Source organism: Danio rerio, chromosome 20, assembly GCF_049306965.1.
Source record: "Danio rerio strain Tuebingen ecotype United States chromosome 20, GRCz12tu, whole genome shotgun sequence".
Classification (NCBI taxonomy): domain Eukaryota; kingdom Metazoa; phylum Chordata; class Actinopteri; order Cypriniformes; family Danionidae; genus Danio; species Danio rerio.
Genome location: NC_133195.1, coordinates 36,200,698 through 36,226,215, shown reverse-complemented (window position 1 = coordinate 36,226,215; position 25,518 = coordinate 36,200,698). Strand labels below are relative to the sequence as shown.

Here is a 25,518-nt window from a genome sequence, read left to right as displayed (position 1 = left end):
TTATTATTATTATTATTATTATTATTATTATTATCATTATTATTTTATTTTGGTAAATGCCTTACAATGATCAATTAACATAACAAATATGGCTCATTAAAATTGTAATTAATAAAAATTGTTTTAGAGAATGAAATATTCAAGGAAGAGATTAAGGGAGTTTCATTTGGGTTTAATTTACTTTTATTCAGTTCATCACAGAAAGCATCATGATTTTGATTTCCATCCTGACAACTTCTTGCATATCTTGATGCTGATGTCAATGTGAGGTTACAGTATCTGCTGAAGTTCAGATCTCTGTGTCCTGCTTGGATTCTCCATTTCTGATATTAGTTTAATGAATTGATCTGTTTTTAAAGCTCATCTCTGAGAGTTACTCACAGTACGCTTTGTCTGACCCTTCTGAAGTAACTAAAACAGCCATGTTTACATACAGGATAAAGGCATCATTCTCCATTGAGTGTGTGCTTCTGTGTGTGCATGTGTGTATGTGTGTGTGTTGAACTGCGTGTGTGTCTTCGACTCCCAAGCAGATTGTCTTGTTATGTAATGTTGGATTTGCATGTGAAGGGAAGGAACCCGTTTTTCATGCTGCACTGGATGTGAAGTGAAGCCCCCTTTCTTTTTTAGGAGCGGAACGAGGGACCGCGCCGTCTCAGATGGAGGGATGCTGAGAGACTGACAGGAGGAGAAAACATGAAAGGCTTTAAGTGTGAATTCATTAAATGTGCAGCAATGTACTAGCGTACAATGCATACTTAGAATATGCATTTAGAAAAAAAAAACATTATTCTATGGGATTCAGTACATAAATCATTGGCACATTTCCCATATTTCTTACAATGATTTTACACAGTATTTAAATTAATTTTGCAGAAATGTTTTAATCATCAGCCTTTTTTTCCCTGAACATGTACTTTTTTATTTACTGAAGTTTAAATGTGCATTCTAGATATTACATGTGAAATAAAAAGAAAATAATATAAAATGTTATTTAGTTCAATCTACTTTACACACAATTAAATTATTTATTATTATTAATTTAATAAATAATAAATAAATTTATAGGCCATTACATTTTCATTTAAAATATTTTACATGCTATATCAACTATATAATCGATTTGACTTACATATTACCCCTGTTAAAGCATAACATAACTTTGGATTATCACACCTGAGTTCAATTTCTGTAGCCTCACCCAGGCCTGATTACTGCCACACTTGTTCGCAATCAAGAAACAACTTTTATAGGACCTGCCTGACAAAATAAAGTAGACCAAAAGATCCTTAAAAGGTAGACATTATGCCGAGAACCAAATAAATGCAAAACAAAATGAGAAAAAGTATTTGACATCTACCATTCTGGAAATGGTGATAAATCTATTTTTATAGATTTGGGACTGCAGTGAACCACAGTGATAGCTATTATCTACAAATGGCAAAAAAATGAAACAGTGGTGGACCTTCCCAGGCTGGCTGATCAAAATCACCCCATGAGTGCAGCGACAAATAATTCAGGAGGTCACAACAACCCCACAACAACATTCAAAAAGCTACAGCCCTCACTTGCCTCAGTTAAGGCAAGTGTTCATGACTTCACCATAGGAAAGAGACTGGACAAAAATGGTTTGCTTGGCAGAATTTCAAAATGAAAAATACTCGTATCAGTTTTGCCAGAAAAAAATCTTGATGATCTCCAAGAATGTTGGGACAATACTCTTTGGACTGATGAGGCAAAAGACCCATTATGTGTGGCGTAAGAATAGCAACACATTTCAGAAAAAGAACATCATACCTGTACAATGTGTTGGTGCTAGTGTGATGGTTCAGTTGTTTGTTGCTGCAGAATATGGAAGACTTGCTGTAAAAAAAATGGAACCATGAATTGTGCTGTGTACCAAAATGGCTATCCATCTGTTTATGACCTCAAGCTAAAGCGAACTTGGCTTCTGCAGCAGGACAATGATCAAATCACACCAGCATGAAGACTTCTAAATGGTAAAAAAAAGCAAAATGAAGACTTTGGAGTGGCCTAGTCAAAGTCCTAATCTGAATCCAATTGAGATTCTGTGGCATGACATTAAAAAGACAGTTCATACTTGAAAACTCTCCAATGTTGCTTCAGGATATGGAAGACTTGCTGTGAAAAATGGAACCATGAATTGTGCTGTGTACCAAAATATCCTGAAGGAGAATGGCTGACCATCTGTTAGTGACCTCAAGCTAAAACGAACTTAGGTTCTGCAGCAGGACAATGATCAAAGCACACCAGCATGTAGGCTTCTGAATGGCTGAAGAAAAACAAAATGAAGACTTTGGAGTGGCCTAGTCAAAGTCCTGACCTGAATCTAATTGATATTCTGTAGCATGACATAAAAAGGCAGTTCATACTTGTAAACTCTACAATGTTGCTTCAGGATATAGAAGACGTACTTTGATAAATGGAACCATGAATTGTGCTGTGTACCAAAATATCCCGAGGAAAAATGGGTGGCCATCTGTTAGTGACTTCAAGCTAAAGCAAAATCGGGTTCTGCAGCAGGACAATGATCAAAGCAACCCAGCATGTAGACTTCTGAATGGCTGAAGAATAACAAAATAAACACTTTGGAGTGGCCTAGTCAAAGTCCTGACCTGAATCCAATTGAGATTCTGTAGCATGACATTAAAAAGACAGTTCGTACTTGAAAACTCTCCAATGTTGCAGAATTACAACAATTCTGGAAAGATTAGTGGGCCAATATTTCTCCTCAACGCTCTAACAGATTCATTGCAATTTATTAAAAACACTTAATTGCAGTTGTTGCTCATAAGGGTGGCACAGGTTTAGGGGTAAAGACATATATTTAAATTATATTCTAAAAATATATCTATTCAGTTTGTTTATTGTAAAAAAATAAAAAATAAAGAAACTTTTCATGATTAACAAAAAAATCTCAAATTAAATGCATCAAGCAAATTAGCTCACTGTTACTAACATAACCACAATGCATAATTCATTGGACATTTTCTCCTTGTCCACTTTTCTTGTAGACTCAATAGCTGAGACAATGGCAGATTCTGTGCTGTTTGAGTGACATCAGTCATTCATTGATCAGCTCTGTCTCTGTCCTGCTCATACGGATAGTCGCTCAATCTCAGATATTCCAGCACATTCCACCACACATTCTTGGGTTTCTTTGGCAGGTTGACTGGCTTTGCTGAGGGCAGGATGAGGGGGAGTTTAGATAACCCTGCACCCCACGGGGGCACACAATGCATGTCACGCATATCATTAATCCTGGGGGTTGTTTCCCCCCAGGGGGCGCCCACTGACCCACGCATAAAGGATAAAAGTGTCCTGCTATGGGGACGGGGCCTTCACAATTCTACGCTCAACAAAACCACACATATACAGTCTCAGTGCAGGCCTGTGTGGTTCAGAGGTCACGGTTTCTCTGTATTTAAAGTCCTCCTGAAATCAAAATGAGGATTTTTTGTTTGTGTGTTGGTAAAAAAAAAAGTTAGTCTTCAGGTTATCTATGTGCTAATGTGCACAAAATCAATGAAAAAAACTTCAACTTTGAAAATGTAAGCAGATTTCTAGTTTAAATACATTACCACTGAGGGGAATAACAACAGTAATTGTTTTTTCAGTACCTGGTTAAACAAATTACTGTTACCCAATTATAACGCCATTACTGTTACTGACAATAAAATGCAGTGATATATAATTGATACATAATTTGCAATTGAGCTCACTGACATGGTTTTCAGGTGAGTAGGTTTTGTTAGACCTGCTCTGGTATGTGTGTATTGCAGGAGGGCTGGGACACACAACAAATGCTTTTCTTACTTAAAGTTTATGGTTTGTTTCTAGACCTAATATATGTATATACAAAACATTTAAAATCAAGAAGAAATTTCCAGACAAGCAAGAATATTGTCTTGTTTTCAGAAGGATTGAGTTCAAATTAAGAGGGTTTTTCCTTAAAACTAAATAATCTTTAAAATAAGGTTATTTTGCTTTCAGGATAGTTTTGACCCACCCACCAATAAATTATCATTTTATTTTATTTATTTGTTTTTTAAATTTAATTTAATTGTATATATATTTATTTATTTTTAAATTAAAAATTAAATTGATCTCATTTCTATTTATTTATTTCATTTTAAATGTTTTAATTCAATTTAAATTTTTATTTTGTAAAAAGTAAAAAAAAAAAAAAAAAAACTGTCACTGTTGTCACATATGATCCTTTAAAAATCTTTGTAAAATGCACATTTGGTGCCCAAAAAAAAGTAAAAATTTTTTCAGGAATTTTTTTGAATCCACAAACATCACTTTTGATGAAAGAAGTCTCACTTCTAATCTCAAAAAGCACAAAGAAATGTTAACCAGACATCTGTGAATCATGAGCTGCCGATGATTTCTGTTTAAATATGCAATCTTACAACTTTATTTTTTTCCCCGTGGATTTATTTCATAAATCATTTCCTAATTTGTTTAATTATCATCTGCTTCTTTCATGGCATTTCCACATCTCTCGCTGTTATTAAAGACTTAGCATGGCATAGAGCGTTGTGTCAAGTACCTCCCATCATGCATTGTGTGTGTGATGTGAAGTGTATGAGATGAACACACACACGCACACACACAATCCTCCATCCTCTTCCTACATTCCTTCTCTCCATCTCTCTTTCTCTCTCCTTACGGTGAGACCCGCTCTAATCCTATTCATCGAGGCCACTCTTTTCCTCTCCTCCTCTCATTATCCTCCGCATTCCCCTTTTTCCTTCATTTCTCCAAATCTCCATTTCCCCAACGGTCATTTACAAACCCTCGGGTCCCACCCTCGCCATTCCTCTCTACTCTTTATTCTCTCTCTCTCTCTGTTTCCGACTGGGCTTTTGCTATTTAATCTTCTTGAAGCGTTCAAGATGTCACTCGGCCCTGAAGCCAGTGGGACAAAGGCCTAAATCCAGCCCTCTCTCAATGGGCCACGCCCCTCTACTGCCGGTGTGCACTTTGAAGAGGGACAGGGTGGACGAGTCCCACAAAAACCCCCATGGTCCCCACTTTCTGCATTGGTGGCCCTCTTCTTTTGCTCGATGTGATGTTGAGAGCTTTGTGGATCTCATGTGCAACTCTGCTAAAGTAGAGACCCCCTACACACACTCACACACACACACTGAGATATATGCGCTAAGGTTGGGTTTGCATGTTCGGTGAGGCCTGTATGTGCTGATTGAAGTAGAGAGAGTAGTAGTTGTAGGCAGTTTGATTATGCTGTATTGTGTGCTTTATTTCTTGAGGAAAATAACCAGTATGTTCTGATCTGGATTCACAGAGGAAAATTAAGCAATTAGTTTTTCTGTTGTTTTATATTCACTGGTGGTTCTCTACCATATATATATATATATATATATATATATATATATATATATATATATATATATATATATATATATATATATATATATATATATATATATATATATATATATATATATATATATATATATATATATGTGGTGTTAAAGCCATTTGGTTTTATTTTATAATATTTTATTTTAAATTATTTTATTTTATTTTTGCTAGCCATGTTTATTTATTCTATTCTATTATTAATTATTTATTTAGTATACATGGCTGTTCTATTTTTTTCTATCTATTGTTTTCAAAGCATTAATATTTTGAATGGTCAAATCATTCTATTCTATTCTATTCTATTCTATTCTATTCTATTCTATTTATTGTCTTCAAAACATGTTTATTCTGAATGGCCATATCATTCTATTCTATTCTATTTTATTCTATTCTATTTTATTTTATTCTATTCTATTCTATGCTATTCTATTTTATTATATTCTATTATATTCCATACATATATTTTATGTAATTTGAGTTGGGGTTGACATGCATTAATGACCATCTAATTCTATTCTTTTCTTTTCTATTCTATTCTATTCTATTCTATTATATTCTATTCTATTTATTTTCTCCAAAGCATTCACATTCTGAATGGCCAAATTGTTCTATTCTATTCTATTCTATTCTATTCTATTCTATTCTATTCTATTCTATTCTATTCTATTCTATTCATTCTCTTCAAACCATATATATATGGTGTTAAAGCCATTTTGTTTTATTTTATAATATTTTATTTTAAATTATTTTATTTTGGCTAGCCATGTTTATTTATTCTATTCTATTATTAATTCTAGAATTTATTTAGTATACATGGCTGTTCTATTTTTCTATTTATTTTTCTATTTATTTCTATTTTCTATTTATTGTCTCCAAAGCATTAATATTTTGAATGGTCAAATCATTCTATTCTATTCTGTTCTATTCTATTCTATTCTATTCTATTCTATTCTATTCTATTCTATTCTATTCTATTCTATTCCACACATATATTTTATGTAATTTGAGTTGGTGTTGACATGCATTAATGACCATCTAATTCTATTCTATTATATTCTATTCTATTCTATTCTATTCTATTCTATTCTATTCTATTCTATTCTATTCTATCTATTTTCTCCAAAGCATTAACATTCTGAATGGCCAAATTGTTCTATTCTATTCTATTCTATTCATTGTCTCTATATTCTATTCTATTTATTGTCTCAAAAGCATTAATATTCTGAATGGCCAAAACATTCTATTCTATTCTATACTGTAAAAAAAGTTGACAACTTAAAATTTTATGGCAACCAACTTTAGGTGGTTCATTCCACTGTGGCAACATTTAATTAATAAATGGACTAGCCAAAAAGAAAAGAAAGTTTACTCAACTAAAATCTAGGCAAGTGCAGTACTTGAGTTGAAAGTTGAGTCGACTTTTTATTTTTATTTTTTATTTTTACAGTGCATTCTATTCTACTCTATTCTTCTATTTCATTCTATTTATTCTATTGTCTCTAAAAATGTATATTCTGTATGGCCATATTATTCTATTCTATTCTGATTTTTTTCTATTTCTGTTCTGTGGTATTCTATGCTATTCTATATTCAAGTTTGTTTTGTTTTGTCTACACATCCACCTAATTGTCCTCTATAATATGGAAATAACTTCCTCTATAACTTATAAAATTTGTAATTTAAGTGTGATGTTGCCATCCATTTTTCTTTTACAACCTGAATTTTGTTTGACTTTTCGATTATTAGGCAATTCTATTCCGTTCAGTTCAACTTAATTTGAGTCTGCAGGTGGGAGATGAGTTTTCTTGCATTTTCATCAAATGCATTGCTGTGAGCATATAAAGGCAGAAAATAGAGGGAATATAAGATTACATCTATTGTTGTAAGTAAGGTAAACTGTAAATTAAAATCAACAGCGGCATTATTTGGTCTTACATTACAGTGCTTTGATCATTTAGATCCACCCATTTCCCATATAACAACAACAAGTCCTTTTTCTCACTTTAGTTAAGTCCAGCTTCAGTCAGTTTTTTTTTTTTTTTTTTTTTTTTACTTATTTCCAAAAATTTCTCTGAATAAGGGCAAAAAAGACCACCACTTCCAGCTCTGTAACTAAGGATTGTGTTTCGGCCACTGCTGGAAAAAGGATCTCACTTCAAAAGGATTACAAACCACAGTGGTATCAAATCTCCGTAATGCGGTTATCCCACACATTCAGTCGCTGCGCTCCAGGCTCATATCGTCTGGCCCTCTGTCTTGGTAATTCGCTTTAAATGTGGCGCTGCTTTTGCTTCAGATAAGACCGTATGAAAGTGTTGCAGCGTCATCAGATTAAGAATGCAAACTGAAAAGCTATTAGATATTTTTCCACGCTTTTGGCATGCTTCTTAATGTTCATACTTTCATTCTGATTAAGTAATTAGTTCTGGATGGTCAAGATTTCACAGTGCGTTAGTAAACACTGAAGTACCAATCTTATTTGCATATTTAGTCAGTAACATTGATTGGATAAATAGGGTGCATCCTTTTATTTTGTACCTGGCTATTTGTCTCTGAAAATATCTGGCTGTTTGCATGAGAATTTTAAGAACTAGAGGAACATTTGGCATGCTTTTGTTCACCATTTTTGTGATGCAGTTTGCTGTAAATAAGCTTTATGTGGAAAACCGATGCCATCATGTTGGAGAAAGTAGAAAGTGTGAAGTAATGAAGATATGTTTTTGCTTTTCATATAATTGGACAAACTATTTATAATTTTGATACCAAAATTTAATCAAGAAGCTTTTTTTTTGGGTATCATTCTGCATATGTGATGAACATTGATTATTCTATTTTTGCATTCAGTATACATCATCATTTATTTGTTATTTTGTGTAATAAACTTTTTATTTGTATCATTCACAGTTAAATAAATAAATGTTAAGAATTATTATCATTAAGCTTTCTTCCTAGTTATTTTTACCTCTTGACAAATTCTCATTTCTTGTAGTTTGGCTGGAATAAAGTACATTTTTGTGTTTAAAAAATAATCATTTTAAGATCAAAACAATTAGTCACCTTGAGAAATTATTTTTTTGATTGGCTAAAAAACGTTATACAATAAGGGTGCTTTCACACTAGCACTTTTGGTCCACACCCAGGTTCGTTTTACTTTAGAGTTCGGTAAGTTTAGCTAGTGTGAACGCTTTCTTCTAACCCTGGGTTCACACCCATGAACTGTACCCAAGTGAACCGCCAACAGTACGGAAAATTATCGTTCTCAAAATGTTTATTTGTGTGTAGTGTGTCTGTATTACTTACTGCACCCTGATGACAAGCGGGACTGAGCCTGGGCAAACAGTGATGCTCTGATTGCTTGTAATTTTTTTGCAGCAGATAGACGTGAGCTGCTTTCTGTATGTCCAAAACCAAAAGATTCAGTAAAAGCAAAACGTGTTTCCATTTTGGTGCTTTGCTTTCCTGGCCATCACCTAGCAACAACCGTACACAAAATAGCAGCTTGATGATGCGTACCAGGGTTCATAAAGAAAAAAAAAAACAGCTGAGAAGGTGGCAAGGGGGTACAATTAAACCTGGGTTCAGTCCAGGCAATTGAACCAAGTGCGAAAGCACCCTAACTTGCCTAAATAACCTGACTTGCCTAGTTAAGGCTTTCAATTGCACTTATAACTGATTATATAATATAATATTTCGCAAAATAACTACTAAAAGTTATATTTACAGTCATCACAGCAAATTTAAAAGAAATTAATCAATAAAAAATTGTTATTAAAACCTGCTTAAATTTTGCTTATAATTAATTTGTTGGGTCACTTTATTTTGATTAATTTAAGTTGTATAGCATCTACATGCCAACTAATTCTCATTAGATTGTTAGTAGACTGTTAGGTAGGGGTTAGGGTTGTTGTAAGTTGACATGGACTTGCAAAGTTTCTTATAGTCAGTTATCAAGCAGTATCAACAGATATTAAGCAGTCTACTAATACTCAAATGGATGGTCAAATTAAAATGTTACCATTAGTTGTATTTTGAACGGTTGCATGAAATGAAGCACTCTTACCACTCTTACAAATATGTGAAATTGGTTAAATATACACTCTTTCTTTCTCAGACTTTTATGCAGCGCACCATATTGTCTTTGAATAGCCACACATGCTGTCTTAACAGATCACCCCTGTGCTCAACATATGACATGAGTATGTGTCCATTGTGTGAACAGGCTGCTCCTCACTCATAACAGAGGCTGTAAAAGTGTCCGAGAGAGAAATATATGAGTGTCGTTGTGCTTTCCTGTGCAGGGCAGAATGAGAGTGGACCCCGCTGATACTGAAGCCCCTCCTGCAGGCCTTTCACACCAGTTTGGAGCTGCTTTATGAGTGCGCGTCTGCGTTATCTATCATAACCTGCAGGCAAACAAAGACCCAGCATTTCCTATTGCCTGCACCACTGAAGGTATGTGCAAGTCTGAGGGAGTTTCTCTAGGGCAGAACTTAATCCTCCTCCAAAAAAAGATGAATGATAAGAGATTTTGATATTACAGAATTTCTATCTATCTATCTATCTATCTATCTATCTATCTATCTATCTATCTATCTATCTATCTGTCTGTCTGTCTGTCTGTCTGTCTGTCTGTCTGTCTGTCTGTCTGTCTGTCTGTCTGTCTGTCTGTCTGTCTGTCTGTCTGTCTGTCTGTCTGTCTGTCTGTCTGTCTGTCTGTCTGTCTGTCTGTCTGTCTGTCTGTCTGTCTGTCTGTCTGTCTTTCTGTCTATCTAGTCTGTCTGTCTGTCCCATCCATCCATCCATCCATCCATCCATCTATCCATCCATCCATCTTCCATGTTTGGTGTTTAATCACTCTATCAATGTAAATTGTTCTAGCATCTATTAATCTTTCCATCCATTCATCAAAATTCCATCCATCTGTCCCTAGTTTCGTTTACCCATCCATCTTAGTTTCATGCATCTGTCTGTCTGTCCATCCATCCATCCATCCATCCATCCTTAATAGTTTTATCAGTCTGTCCGTTCATCTGTCCATTCGCCCGCCCGTTTGTCCACATTTTGTTGTTCAATCACCATATCACTGTCTATTGTTCTATCATTCTATTAATCTGCAATTCCATCCATCAAAGTTCCATCCGTCCATCCATAGTTTCAATCGTCCATCCATCCATCATAGTTCTATCTGTCTGTCCATCCATCCATCCATCCATCCATCCATCCACATTTTGTTGTTCAATCACAATATTACTGTCTATTGTTCAATCATTCTATTAATCTGCAATTCCGCCCATCAAAGTTCCATCCGTCCGTCCGTCTGTCATAGTTTCTCAAAACATGCATTTCTCAAAACAATTAGTACAAACTGCAAAACCTAGTTGATAACCTGCAAAAGCGTGTCACTCGCTGAAAATTCATTCTACTAAAGCAAGTATTGATGTGAATGAAAGTGTCAGTATCATTAAGATGAAAAGTCCTGACCCCATTGTTTATGTCAAGATAGTCAAAAGGCTTTGTCATGTTTTCATTATGACAGTTTAATCTGTATATTTTTTTCCAATGCAAAAAGTCTGATTTTGGTTACACTTCCTGAAAATGTTCAAGACATCACTATATACTATTTGCACAGCCATTTGAAAACTACAGTTAAGTTAGACATCACTGCATTTAGTGAGGTATCTGAGTAATAGACACTGAATATGTATGTTTCACATTTTTACTGCATATGTTCTCTGCAATTCTAATTGATTCACAGCATTGTGCAAAAGAATACTACAAACATAAACTTCCTTTGGGTAAAAATTTGTTATCAAACTTGCTTGACAGATTTTGACAACTAGTTCAACATTTTTGTATTTGATGGCTCAATAAAATGAAATGAGGACTATTAGTTTATATGGAACGACGATTCAGCATTCACAAGTTTAGGTAATTTTGACTGACATGACATAAGCAAATAATAATATTATAAATAGCAGAGAGTTGTATGAAAGCAATTGATGCATGTCCAAAAGCATTTGCAATTTGTTGGAAGGAATGAGAAACTGCTACTATGTTCTGCACAGATGACAATATGTTTTGGGAAATGCATTAACTGTTGTGCAAATGTAAAATAGTATAGTGAGAATTGCACCAAAGTGACTGAGAAAAACTGTAAAATAAATACATCAATAATAAAACACAATTATTATTTTATGACTTTTTACTGCATTTTAGTCATTCAAATGTATAAAGTAGATGAGAGACTTTCAAATATCAAAAAAGTGATGTTTGCATAATATTTATATTTATATATTATATAAATTTTTACATTTTTCATTGACTGTATGCAGTATATTGAATATCTAGTTTACCTTTGTGCAATACAGTTTTACACAACTGATAATATGTGATAGAATGTATTCTATACTTGTTGCAACATGTAGGTGTATATTTGTATTGTGTTCCATTCTCTAGTACAATTTGTATTTCAGGATGGTTTTCTTTTGTGTATCGTCCTCTAAGCCTGTGCGAATGTGTTAATAATTAACATAAAACTAAAAAAAATTTAAATAATCATTTTAATATTATTATTACTAATAGTTTCAAAGATGTATGTCAATATGAGTGACTTCGTAAAGCTGGTAAATATGATGTTACTGGTTCCTTTTTAATGGTATAAAGCAAACAGTGCTTTATATGCAGGAACTTTACCTCCTCTTCTCAAAAGTTCACTCATCCATGTAGACAATGCCTTAAAGTGTACAATAAAAGCACGTTATGTGGTCTCGGTGTGCATTAAAGCGTGCACATCCTTTTAGAGATGCGGCCTGTAAGATGTTGGGATCAAATTGCAGGTTTATCAAACAAAACGGACCGTGCGTTTAATGTAATCTACCTTACCGCTTGTTCTTTTGTTTAAGCATTCAACTATGTGTTCCACTGAAACGCAAAACTGTAGTGCGGTGAATGTCATTTCCAGGTGCCGTTTGGCAGAGTTCAGTCTATTTGGACTTAAGCACAGCTAAGGAAACAACAGAGCCACTGGAACAAAAGTCCATCTGCAGATGCTTCCTCTAATGTTATGTAAGCGGAGGATGTTTCTGGATCTGATCTCTTTATAGCTATGATGCCATTCGGATTGGTCCCACCGCCTGCTTTGCTACTGTTCAAATGCTCACTAGGATATGCATGTACAGTGTCCTTCACTAATATTAGCACCAGTAGTAAATGTCAGGTCTGAATATTAACAACAACAAAAGAAGATTTGAGTGCTTTGGGATGAGAAATTTATTCTTGAAACCCTTTCAAACTATGGTGACATTGGATTGTAGTTTTAGTGATGTTCCGTTCCTAAGACCTAACAAACTTCTCATTTGTCAAGTGGCCACTCAAACATTCCTCTGAGTTCCCACAAGTCAGCGAATTCCTAGAATATCATGAAATTTTAAATGGTCTTACAGCAGTCATGGGGTCTAATATATAAATATTGGCTTAGAAGCTTTCTTAAAAGTGATTTTATACAAGAATAGGTCTAAATGTATTTATTAATGGTTATGACTTATATGAGGATTTAAAGTTCTACAGTTTAGTTCATATTTAAGTTAAATATGTTTAATTTGTTTACTTGCTGCGCACATTCTCCCATCTAAGTTTGTCTTTTATAGATTTTTTTGTGGGAAGTGGTTTACACACATTTCCACACGTTTTGTGTGTATGCAATGGTTATAAACAAGTAAAATGTAAAAGTATGTTTTCACTCTTATAAATGAGACCGAATTATAATCATAAACATTCAACAACCTTTAAGTATATATATTTTGTCCATTTCAATGGACATCACGTCAGAACAGTTGTACTTCCCAAACATTCTACCAATATAAATAATAAAAAAATGAAAAAAATGTACATGATTGCTGGTATATTCTTAAAATTTATTTTCAAAATCACAAACATTAAGATTGTAACATTTTAACTTTAATTTTGAGGGTTTTGATTGCACCTTGTTTATAACATACTTTATCTTCATCCTTCACATAATGTCCACATCTGAGATATTTCCATCTGCCATGTGCTCAAGAACTTCAACATCTGTATATTCTGCATATGAAATTGTTTCAGCAATGAATTAGTACATAAATAAAGTTTTTTTATATAAAATGTTAACTCGGCATTGCTGCAGATTTAATTTCAGTGACAGATCTTGAAACCATTGTTCATCCTGATGGACAGACATATTTGAAAGAATCTGAATGATCAAAAACTTGCAATGTTATAAAAGATTTTAAACTTTAATTAGCAAGTACAATCGCTCTTTTTTTTTTTTTTTTTTTTTTTAACATACAATTTACGAAATATTGGCAAACATCTTGCCAAACAATTTTGAATTAAAAAATTTGTAAAAAAGGCTTACGGCTGTGTCTTGAGTGAAATGATAACATGCTGCTTTTTAGTGTAGTGAACTTTGTTTAAAATTACAACATGCAGAGTCTTGTCGCCATTTGATTGGATGACAATTGTCAACTCTCATGGACAGTAGGCTTCAAATTAGATGGAATGCTTAGAAACCACAAAAAACATGTGCTGACGTGATGTCTGATGGGGTTAATTTTTTGTATTCAAGTCATGGAATATAAGTGATTTTTGTATGTTGTTTTAAATTTTACTTTACATTTATAAAAATGTTGTTATTTTTTTATACTGTGTTTTTTAGCTTGCTGTTTCATGTGCTTTGCCTATTGTTATGGTCAGGCTATTATCAGTGCTGATTTATTATTTTTCTTACTTGTCAAATAGCAGGAAGTCAAATCACTTGGCGTTACTTGTTAACTAAGACAAAAATGCCAGAAAAATGTCTAAAAAGATATTGAATAGAAAATGACCACATCAGAAAGTGACAGATAATCTGAAATCTTGTGGTACAAAAAGTGGTATGTAGCTATAATGGTTGCTAGAAGAGCTAATAATTTTTTTTAATGTAGCTTACAGCTCGGCATAGTTTAGCTCCAACCACCTCCAACTCCAACACCTGCTTAGCAGTCTCTAGTAGTCCTGAAAACCTTGATTAGTTGGTTCAGCTGTTTGATTAGGCTTGGAGCAAAACTGTGCAGAGCTGCGGCCCTCCAGGAATCGAGTTTGAGACATATGCTCTATATAGCATAAATGTGATTATAAATAGAATTCAGGCCTACTCCATCTGACATGTTGTCAGTATTACATGACCTACCCTAATCTCTTCACTCCCATCAATAAATGTCCATTTTAGAATCTCGCTGGAAGTAGAATGTATTCGAGTACTTCTGGTCTACTATTTTTCTTAATGATATGAATATATATATACTACACTGTAAAAAAAAAAAAAAAAATGCTGGTTTTCACAAAATTCCATTATGTTGTCCAAACACAGATTGAAAAAGTTAAGTTAATTGATTTTATTAAATTAAATGGATTGAACATAAAATAATTAAGTTGAACCCAAAGGCCTCAAGTATTATGTTGATTCAGCTCATTTTAAATAAGTAGTTTTACTTTTAAGATTTACTTTATAATTTTATTCAAGAGTAGATTCCAGTCTATAAAAATAGAGAAAATTAATTTATATTTTTATGAATGTTTCTTTCAGTAATAAGCAGACTTTAAATGAAAACTACAGACGAGTTGTACACTCAAAATACATATATATTTTTGCTTGTTGAAACTACTTATTTAAAATAAGCTTAAAAAACACAATTCTTGAGATTTCATTGGGACAACTTAAATTTTTTATGTTCAATCCACATAAATTTGTTAAAAGTGATAAGATAACCTAATCGATTTGTGTTGGGACAACATGGATGAATTGTGTGGAACCCTGGATTTTTTACAGTTATACGTGATGTTAGTTTTAAATTTACTTGTCATTTGAACATGCATATTTTTTTGTTCAAACAGCAGTTATGCTAGTTCATTCAAACTGTCAGCTTAGTTGAGGTCCAATGAACTGAACTTTTGTCCACTGGACGATTTCATTAAAAAAAGAAGTAATACTTAAGTTATATTAAAAAAATAAGTTATACTTTGGTTTTATTTATGGCTACAAAACTTAATTTGTTGAAATGACTCACACTCACAAATCGCAGTGTTTTTCACATACTATATACTATGCAATTTTGTATTTGGAGTGCAATTGGAGTCTGCGTTACTTCAAGTTAAACCCCTTGTGAAAGAGGAGGTCAAGGTTGAAAAATTTTCAAATTAGTGGGAGTAAAGTTTTAAAAATATTTGAATTAATAAGGGGGCCAATAATTGTGGCACACATATATTTAACAAATATATTTGATTTGTGTTTTGTTTTCAACAAGGAAAGAGTTTCTTTCACATTGCAGCCTTCTCTGCTCATTTTCCAAGGTTGCCATTATTAGTAGAGGGCACTTTATAGTATTTTTACATATTCTGGCAGGCAGCAGATATGTCTGTTTGAGTGTGAACATGCTGACACTTTTTGCTGTGTGTGGGATTCTCAGGTCAGCCATCTGTGAAGGTGTGATGAAGCTTAAATAGCAACAGAGAACGAGAGAAATTGAATAATATATTGGTGCACTGAATGTTGCAATAGAGCAGCGGTTCTCAACCTTTTTGTCCACTAATCTTCTGTTGTCAAGTCAATTTTATTTATGTATCCCTTTAGACAATACTGATTGTTTCAAGAACAGCTTCATGTCAAGAAGCAGGAAAAGAATAGTGTTAAAGTCCCCATTAAAAAATCAAACTTTTAATGTTGTTAAAATTTCTATATTTTATTTATAATATAAATTTTGTGCAAATTCACTAATTAACACCTTTTTAGAATAATTTCTGCGTAAATAATCAGAAAATAAGGTTCAAAATTATCCCTTTTTCTTGTTTTCATAACTAAACAATTGCATCAGGTTGTGGCAGAGTTTCTATATCATTTTAAGTTATGTGAGCCTTTGTAGTAATGTTTAAACAGTATTGTGTTGGATCAACATTTTAAGATGTTTTCTAAATGTCATAGCCATAAATGTGTACAGTTTTAGTTTTCCCCATGTGCATTTTTCCTGTCAAAAGCTAAAAAATAATGACTATCATACATTTTACTACAATTTACTGTAGAAAACCAGTAGAATTCATTCAGCCAAATGATTGTTAATATTACAAAAATGTATAATGATTATTTCGATAATCGGTCAGTTGGGTGATTTATTATGATTATTATTATTAATCAATAAAAACTGATAAAGCAAAACACTTTTTGATTTTGTGTTTTGCTTATTATGACTATATAAAACAGTAAATCAGAATATTATTTATGTTTAAAAGTACACTTTAAAAAATACAAAAGTCACTTATCGAGTTCAATGATCTTAAACTTGACATTTTAAACCTTAAATGAAAGAGTTAGTTTTTGAACAGTAAAATGAGCGAGCATCTGTGTGTCAGAGAGACCGATAAAGTCAATAAAAACATTAAAGATACTATTATATGACATAGTTCTGTGCCCTCCATTGCGTGAGCGACTGTGTATCTTGAACGTCATGCTCCTTGGTCACGTGAACAGCTCAACTCATCGATAATGACATTCGTTGACATCAAATTCCATTATTGATAATTATCGATTTTATCAAAAAGTTGTTGCAGCCCTAAATGACATAAAATACTTTATTTTATACTCTAATTGTCTGGGTGTTACCTATTTGTCAGCAAGACATTTTTAATCATTTAAATATGTATTAAAATGTAGTATGATCACAATTTTAATTTTAATCTGTTCAGCATATTTCATTTTCAAATAAACATGGATATACTGTATCTGTTCCACTAAAAGACCAAGGAAGATGATTTTACCCATATTAGTAACATTTGGTTTTCACAGAAGTTATAAATCATCAATTTTGACACATTGCTACCAGTGTTTAACATGCCTTCTATGTGAATAAAATCATTCTTCAAAGGGCCATCTCCTCTTTGACTGTGATGCATTTGATGGATGAAATTTGGTCAAATGGTATTTTGACTAAATACCCCGATTCCCCAAAGAACAGCACAAGTGCCCAAAAAATGTTCACACACATCACATGTGTGACCCCCATGCAAATCCACACCTCTCTTAAATTTCTCATCCCATAGGTGAAGCCATTCTCTTGTACAGCAACACATATGAGCACATTTCCATAGCTCCATTCTCCAATGTCTCTTGCATTCGTTTCAGACGCCCTTGCCCAGCGCTTGGTATTTGAAGGCCCATCTAAACCTGTTATGTATATGAAATCAGTGTTAAATGCTATCGACCTAATCTCTGATATTTGCATGAGGCGAGGGTGATAATTGCAGACTGAAAGCACAATAACGGGACAGTGCGCTCTGCGTTTCCCATATCAATCACCACGAGTGGGGGTGAACCAAGCGGGGCTGCTAGTTAGCGCTGGTCGATTGTTTTCAGGCCCTGACCGCGGCGCTTTTCGGGCAGGCCTGGCGGGGGGTTGGCCGGTCCCTCGCAGACCTGAGCGCAGCCCCCGTGTTCATCCGTCCATTCGGATCTGTCACCCCAGGGCTAACCCAGCCAATGGTTACCCTTTGTCCCTCTCCGCATTCTTCGGGTCCATTGTGTGGGCCAATACCGGTTAGGCTCATCCTTACAATTCCCTTTGTCAGGAGGACCCACAGCACAGACTCCAGAGAGGGGGAGAGAGAGTGAGAGAGAGCTATCGGAACGAGAGAGAAAGAGAAAAAAGTTGTGATGTGGGAGAATGAAAGGACAGAAGAAAGAAAGGGATGTGATGGGCTGTTTTTTGATGCTCTTTTTCCAAAGACGTGGAGTGGTCGGCATTCACAGTGTCAAGTGTCATCGTCTGATCATGTGGGGAGTCATGAAAGCTGTTCACTTAACTTTGAGGCCCCAAACTGAGTCGATCATATTCAACTTTAAGTGCAAAAGTTCAGTTTTGCTTGAAAACATAATTCATCAAAAAATAAACAAGCAAAAAATTAACTTGAACAACAAGTAAATAGTGCAACCCTAAATCAATGTTTAGTATTAATGGTATGGGTCACCCGGCAAAAATACTTTACTTTCCCTAATATCGTTCCTCACATGTTTTACATAAGATAAGAATTTTTTTTCAGATGCAATTATAAACATAATTCAGAATATTTCCTTTTATGTTCCCCTAGAAGAAAAAAAGTCATACAGTCGACAACATTGATCATCAAACAATAGCTGTTCCCATCCACCTATTTTTATTAGTATTGTGGCTACGCGCAGAAAAAAAAAACGGTTGATGGAAATGCCAAGATGCTCATAAGTTCTGAAATTGCGCATAATAACGTATGCGCATAAGTGAGTTGGATAAAATTGTATTCAAAAAATGCACATAAACTATGATGGAAGCTCTTTTACCGAGCAAATTCCAGTATGCGCATTAACCTCCTAGGGCTTAGTGGCCACAAACGTGGACAGCACATTTTAGCTCTTTGTCTTATGTTATATATATTTGGTTACAGACGTACAGTGTCATCCTGCAACTTTTCTGCAGCATATGAAATGTCCCAAACACTATGTTAACTGTCCAAAATGGGCAAAAAAAGGTTTTACTGATAGTCAAAACATGAAAAAAATGTTGTATGTGTTATAAATGCATCAAAAAACAGTATGAAAAAAAACTGCTATGTTCAAGGCAGAAATAAGGAGTTTTTCATTCTATTACACAAAGGTGACTTGTTGTGTTTTATGGAAATTCGGACCATGAGTCCACATATATGGATCTAATTTTTCTTCAAAAGTACATCATATCAAATGATGATACATGCATGTAAAAAAACAGCTTGGGCCTTAAGAGGTTAAAAAAAGGTCACGTGATTTTGTTCTAAGAGATCATGTGATGATAAAATGTGTGTGAACGGATAAATCAGCAGGCTGAGCACATTGTAAAGCATCTGAAGTGTTGTTTTGGTCATTCTAAAATGCCTTAACCATTTCAGTATTATTGTTATAATAATATTAATTCTAGAACTGTCAAGTTCTAATGAAGGGATGTTAAACACTGGTAGTAAAGTGTCAAAATTGATGTTTAATAACTTCTGTGAAAACCAAATGTTACTAATATGTAAAATCATGTTCCTTGGTCTTTTAGTGGAACAGATACAGTATTTCTATGTTTATTTAAAAATGAAACATGCAGAACAGATTAAAATTAAAATTGTGATCATACTACATTTTAATGTATATTTAAATGATTTAAAATGCCTTGCTGACAAATAGGTACCACCCAGATAATTAGAGTATAAAATAAAATATTTTATGTCATTTAGGGCTGCAACAACTTTTCGATAAAATCGATAAATATCAATAATGGAATTTGATGTTCATGAATGTCATTATTGATTAGTTGAACTGCTCACGTGACTGAGGAGCATGACGTTCAAGATACACAGTCGCTCACGCAATGGAGGGCACAGAACTATGTCATGTAATATACCTTTATTGTTTTTATTGACTTTATTGTTCTCTCTGACACACCGATGCTCCCTCATTTCACTGTTCAAAAATAAACTTTCATTAGGGTTTAAAATTTTAGATCGTTGTGCACAGTGTCTCACGCCTTTCAACGCGTTCATTGTGTGTCGGGATTGTCTTCTGAGGCTCAAGTAATTTATGAAATAAAGAAAAGATCGGCGCAGCTTCTTCTCCTGCAGCAAATTCCATTTTTACTGTTGATATTTGGCGTTAGTTAATCAGGAAGTGACGATTTTGTTCTCTTTGGCACATTAGATTGAAACGCTGCTTTATTCGCACATTTTTTACGCGATATTCCAGTTTTGCAAAAACATTCAATTTGCATATTTGGAAGGAAACATAGCTACTGTCTTTCTATTCAGAGTTGTGAATGTAAAGGGATGGTTCAAAAAAGATAAGTTTGATAAACTGGAACCAAATATCATAAGAAAAATGGAACTTGCTCCAATAGGAGAAACCTCTGTCATACTTTTTTTATATAATATCATCTAATATGGTGTTGTTGAATCCTCAATTCTGATTAGCTGATGAATGTTTAAAGGTGTGCTTTTGTTTTCATGTAAACTTACAGGTGAAGTAGTTTCAGCGGGTCTTGACCACATTACAGTTCCATAGCACTGCATCAAAGGATTCCAGGTTTGTTAAATTACACCTAAAAAAATTATTGAATGGATTTAGTAATTTTTTGTAAGGTAACTTGTTGCAAATGATTTATATGGGCCGACTTTAAACAAACAAATGAATCTGGACATTACTAAATTAAATTTTTTTTGTTTAAAATCAGCCCCTATACATTGTTTGCAACCAGTTAGCTTAAAAAATTGTAAATCAGATTATAAATTCATTAATCATTTTGTTTTATTGTAAAGCACTTTGGATCAACTACGGTTGTGTAAAATTGTGCTATAACTAAAGTTTGGTTTGCCTAAATCCAATAAATAATTTATTTTCAGTGGGGTTTACAGCCTACAGCAGACAAAAATCTAACCAAAATCTAATTAAACAAACTCTACAACTACAAAAACACTCTTAAAAAAATATTACCTCAGGTGTGCTTGGAGGGGTGGATAATTACTATGTCGTTATTATTTTTTAAGTAGCTTGAATGTTATTTAATTGCTTTTAATTTGTAGCTCACAGCTCGGCAAACTACAAACATTAATTAGCTATTCTTCCTTACTGAATAGGTATAAAGACCCCTGCTAAAAGGATAGTTTATGACAATGACGAAATTACGCTCATTTTAGTCTCATCTGTGGAACATAAATATCAAGTATCCGGAAAATATGGCTGGATCTATCTAATTTGATCTTTTTTGGATGCTCTACCTTCTGAACATTATTAGTTTGACATATACCACAGCCAAAATAAATAGGGCCAGTAAAAAAAACTGTACAATTTTGGTCAAATATGAGAGAGACATCGTGATTTTGTATCAATCATTATTATATTAATACTGTTTTTTTTCTTATTATTATTTTACCTTTATGTTTCGTGGATTTCTGAATTTGTTGTATATACTGTAGTTCAAAATCTAAAATGTTTAATAAAAAAGAGGACATACAAGTAATGAGCAAAATTAGTTCACTTTTGCGTGTTTACGTTGATTACATGAGTGTTTAATACTACATGTGTGTGGTTTTAAAGCATGGAAAGCCTAAGTTCTGTGATCCGGCGGGGGGTGTCTGGAATTTCAGCGTCAGCTGAATCAGTGGCAAGCATAACAAGATACTGCCGCTTTTACTCAAAGCAAAACAGGCCTTTATCACCATAGCCATGTTTGAAATATTTAATCTGTTGACTTCTGCTTTATTCCCAGCCAATTCCCAAGTCGTATGATAGGATGGCTTTTGAAGAATGTTATCTGCTGTTATTTTGTAATGTTTGGTCAGTGCTCTGCGCATTCCAATGACATCATTACAGAGTCGCGGTATGCAGAAATCCCAACGGAGGGATAAGTTGTGTTGAATCTGTAAGGTCGCTAATCAAATCAATGTGTAAACAAAGAAAGTGCACACAAACACAAGCACAGAGTTAATCTTACTTTTGTGCTCCGAGTAAACAGCACTTTCTCTTTCACACACTAAGCTGATTGGTTTATTTGGGCTGTTAGTTCCCACAGCTCGCTCTGTCATAGCATGTATATGTATTTGTTGCTATTTTACCGCATCGTGTCTAACTAGCACCATGACACGGTGAATTTCCTCAACACACTGCGTAAAAAAACATAAATGTGATTTATTGATTGATTGGTAATTGGTTGATTGATTGGCTGGCTGCACGGTTGACTGGTCCAAGAATGCTCAAGGGTTCATAGCCTCTTGCTGTGCCCTTCAGAACTGTGTGTGTGTTCAGTAAGGGGTCTTCACTCATTGCATATGAATGAGTTGGGCCTCAGGGGATCTGATGCTTACAGGCTAATCCTCAGTGGTGCTGGAGATACTTAAGGCCACTTTATGACTCTTAAAACACATTGTTATCATCCTGAAGAGATTTATGACGTCTCACTGCTGCATTCCACTTCACTTCACTGTTGTGGAAGGTAAAACCCAGCGAGGACAATAGGACCGACTGAAGAGTATGAATGAGTTTATCTCATGGTTTGGCTTGATAAGTAATGAGACTTGCAGATTGAAGATTTTCATTTTGTCTAATTCCTTTAGACTGCCAATGTTGTGGATCAGGAAATGTGTTACAGGAAATTATGGTTTATTTAAAGAGTACATGTACACTGTAAAAAAATTATTCGTAATATTCGTAATTCGTAAAAATATTCATAATATTTGTTTTCTGTATTTTGTGATTCATCTTTTTATTTATCAATTTCTCCATTTATTTATGCTTTTGAATCACATTATGGGACCTTCATGTTTCTTACAACTTTTAACCTTGAAATGTTTTAAAAAGTGACTTTTATTAATATTTTTAATAGTTTAAATCAGTGATGTCCAAAGTAGGGTCCATGGCCTATATGGTAACCTTTAATTTGGCCTGCCATTTCTCTGAGAAAAGAGTAAGAATGATGGGGATGTTTTGAGATTGTCAATTCAAATTTAATGTAATCCTTTGTTTGTTTTATTGTTGAAAGCTAATAAAAATTAAATGATTCAGTTAAATGTTGTAAATTAATCAGATTTTGTTTGAATGTACATACTGTGACTTAACAATGTATAGACTTTGGTGAGCAAATCAATGCAAAAGCAAATTCTGCTTTACTAGTGTGTTCAGCATTAAACTCCACTGTGTTTTAAATGGGATTGTTTGTTTTATTGCATTAAGTCATAATTGAAAAGGTTATACTGCATTAGCTAATACCATTTAAATGAATGTTTTCTATTTATTTTAAAATATTATTAAATAAATTACATTATATTAAATGAATAATTTCATATTATGAAATTACTATGGCAACATTAATATAATATACTGTAGTTTAGTATATTTCTCTTCGGCCTATGGCTCATATTGATACCTGGATTTTGGCCCTTCATACAAAAAGGTTTGGGCACGCCTGGTTTAACAGTGATGTTTTTTTGTTCGGCAGATGGGGTACCAGAAAAAAAAGTAAAATAACTGTGGTTAAATTACAGACATTTAACATAAAATAATAGACGTTAAATTACAGATATTTACCAGAAATTTAAATAAAATGTAAAAAAATCTGTAATTTAACAGGTTATTTTGCTTTTTTTTGACAGCATAGATTGGTCTTGTATATTATGGTACAAAAAATCTTTTACATACTTATTTCGCTCTGTATTATTTCCTATCTATTATATTATTTAAAACCACTGAAATGTCAATAAAATTCACTTTGTTAAACCGCAGAGTTGAACAATTCAACATCAAAAGTCGACACGATTGTAAATAAATGGAAAACACTCTTGAATGCATAAAATACAGAAACTGTCAATAAACAGATATTTTTTACAGTGTAGATTTTCTACAGTATACATCGGAAACACACTGTGCAACCCGAACAAATGACTGTTAAAAGCATAATTAAAGCAAAAAAAAATTTCTTTAATAGTTTTCATGGTTTCAAACCTTCCAGTTTCTTTCTACTGTTAAACCCAGAAAGATAATAGTCAATTGTTACAAGTTTTTAGCTTTCTTCAAAATATCCCTTTAGTGTGAACTTACAAAGTTTTTGACGGTGAGTATATAGTGAGTTTATTTTCTTTTTTACACACAAGTACATCTCTTTAAGAACAGGTGTTTTAGTGTACCAAAAGCACAGTTCGCTAGTGTAATCAAATTTAAAACCACATGACTCTTGGCGGTCTCTTATTGTGAATCAAAAATGAACAACTAGTGTAGTGTAATTCACGAGCAAGTCAATCTTATGAACTTGGTTCGTTTTAGTAAGTCAAAAACAATCCATGCAGTCTGGTTCTTCTGAAACAAACCTTTAAGTGAATTGTTGTTGGTAAAAATTACTAGTCATTTCAGGAGTTAAATTTGGAATCAGTCCGATGAATACCTGTTTTAATTTATCTTTCAGTTTGTTGTATGCAGAAAATCAAATCGTAGGTTTTCTGAATTCAGAGCTTTTGAATCACATTTATTGAATCACAATAAAATCAATTCTGGAAAGCATTACTTTTTATTTGGCGACTAGTTTTTTTTTTTTTTTTTTTAGTATTTTCTGGTGCAGTTTTGGGAAATTATTTGTGAAATAAATCTAATCAGTTTAAAAGTACATCAAGTGAATATCATATACTTATCTGCATTAGGAAGTATGATCAGATTATAAAGTATCAGAACACACAAGGGCCAAGGAGTTGTGATGATTCTGTGTGGGCCTGCTGAAAGGTCACAGCTCCCAACAGAGAGGTCAAAGTTGAAATGACACATACAAAAGCAAACGGTGTTCAGGCAAGACGATAATGATTGGGCTCTCTTGACAGCAACCAATGAGATGGCGCGGCATTTTTTGAAAATTTCAGGAACCTGGAACTTAATACCATTCATATAAATTCATATTTACCTTTAAATTGTATCTTAAGCGCTTGAACACTTCCATCTTTGGCATCTCAAAGCCCGTGAACTCAACACAAAGCTTACGATGACAGTAAAAGTTAAATGGACTCCAAAAGTTTCCAACTACAGCCATCTGGATCCAGGCCCGCATAACTAAACCAAGTGCACCCCATCTTCCAGGAAATAATGACATGTAGAAGTGCACACATCTCGCCTGTCACCTCTTGACCCTGACATATCCTCGCCCCCCGTCGTGTCGGAGAGAACGCAGTTAAAACATTTGAAAAACGTTTAACCCGCACACCCCGGCCTCTGTTAACTGCGCTACTGCTGCTTTTCATTTACGGCCTCCCCCGTCATCCATCTCTCTCGCTCCCGTTAACCACAGGAAGTCACTCACTTCCTCATTACAGCACATCAAACGCTCGCAGCGACCATAAACCCGCCCCATCGCTGCACCAACACATGCCTCCAATTCTGACACACAAACGCCGCTCTCGGTAAATCTCGTGTTATAGACACAAGCTACGTCTAATCCTTGTTTCATAGTTGCTTTTTTGTGCTTGAACCGCATCATCAACAGGTACGCGTCAACAAAGCAAGCGAGTGATTCAGGGTTAGTGAGCGGAAGT

The 25,518-nt window shown here is 34.0% G+C and overlaps 2 long non-coding RNA genes across 5 annotated transcripts in view; one reads left to right on the top strand and one right to left on the bottom strand.

The window, feature by feature from the left end:
- Positions 1 to 23,152, top strand: part of LOC137488668 (uncharacterized) — a 116,461-nt gene extending 93,309 nt beyond the window's left edge. For 2 of the 4 annotated variants that reach the window (XR_012395903.1, XR_012395902.1), the window contains exon 3: positions 631 to 840. This is a non-coding gene — a long non-coding RNA (uncharacterized lncRNA). Of the gene's footprint in view, positions 1 to 630; positions 841 to 9,710; positions 9,865 to 12,373; positions 13,548 to 20,474; positions 20,540 to 21,722 lie in introns of those variants that run through there. The other 2 variants (XR_012395901.1, XR_011007807.2) reach the window with 2 other exon arrangements.
- On the bottom strand, positions 157 to 25,280 carry LOC141379356 (uncharacterized). The gene is made up of 3 exons (XR_012395906.1): positions 24,894 to 25,280; positions 1,798 to 1,863; positions 157 to 678 (listed from the first exon to the last, which is right to left on the bottom strand). It is a non-coding gene; the product is annotated as an uncharacterized lncRNA (long non-coding RNA).
- Positions 25,281 to 25,518: the final 238 nt, after the last annotated feature.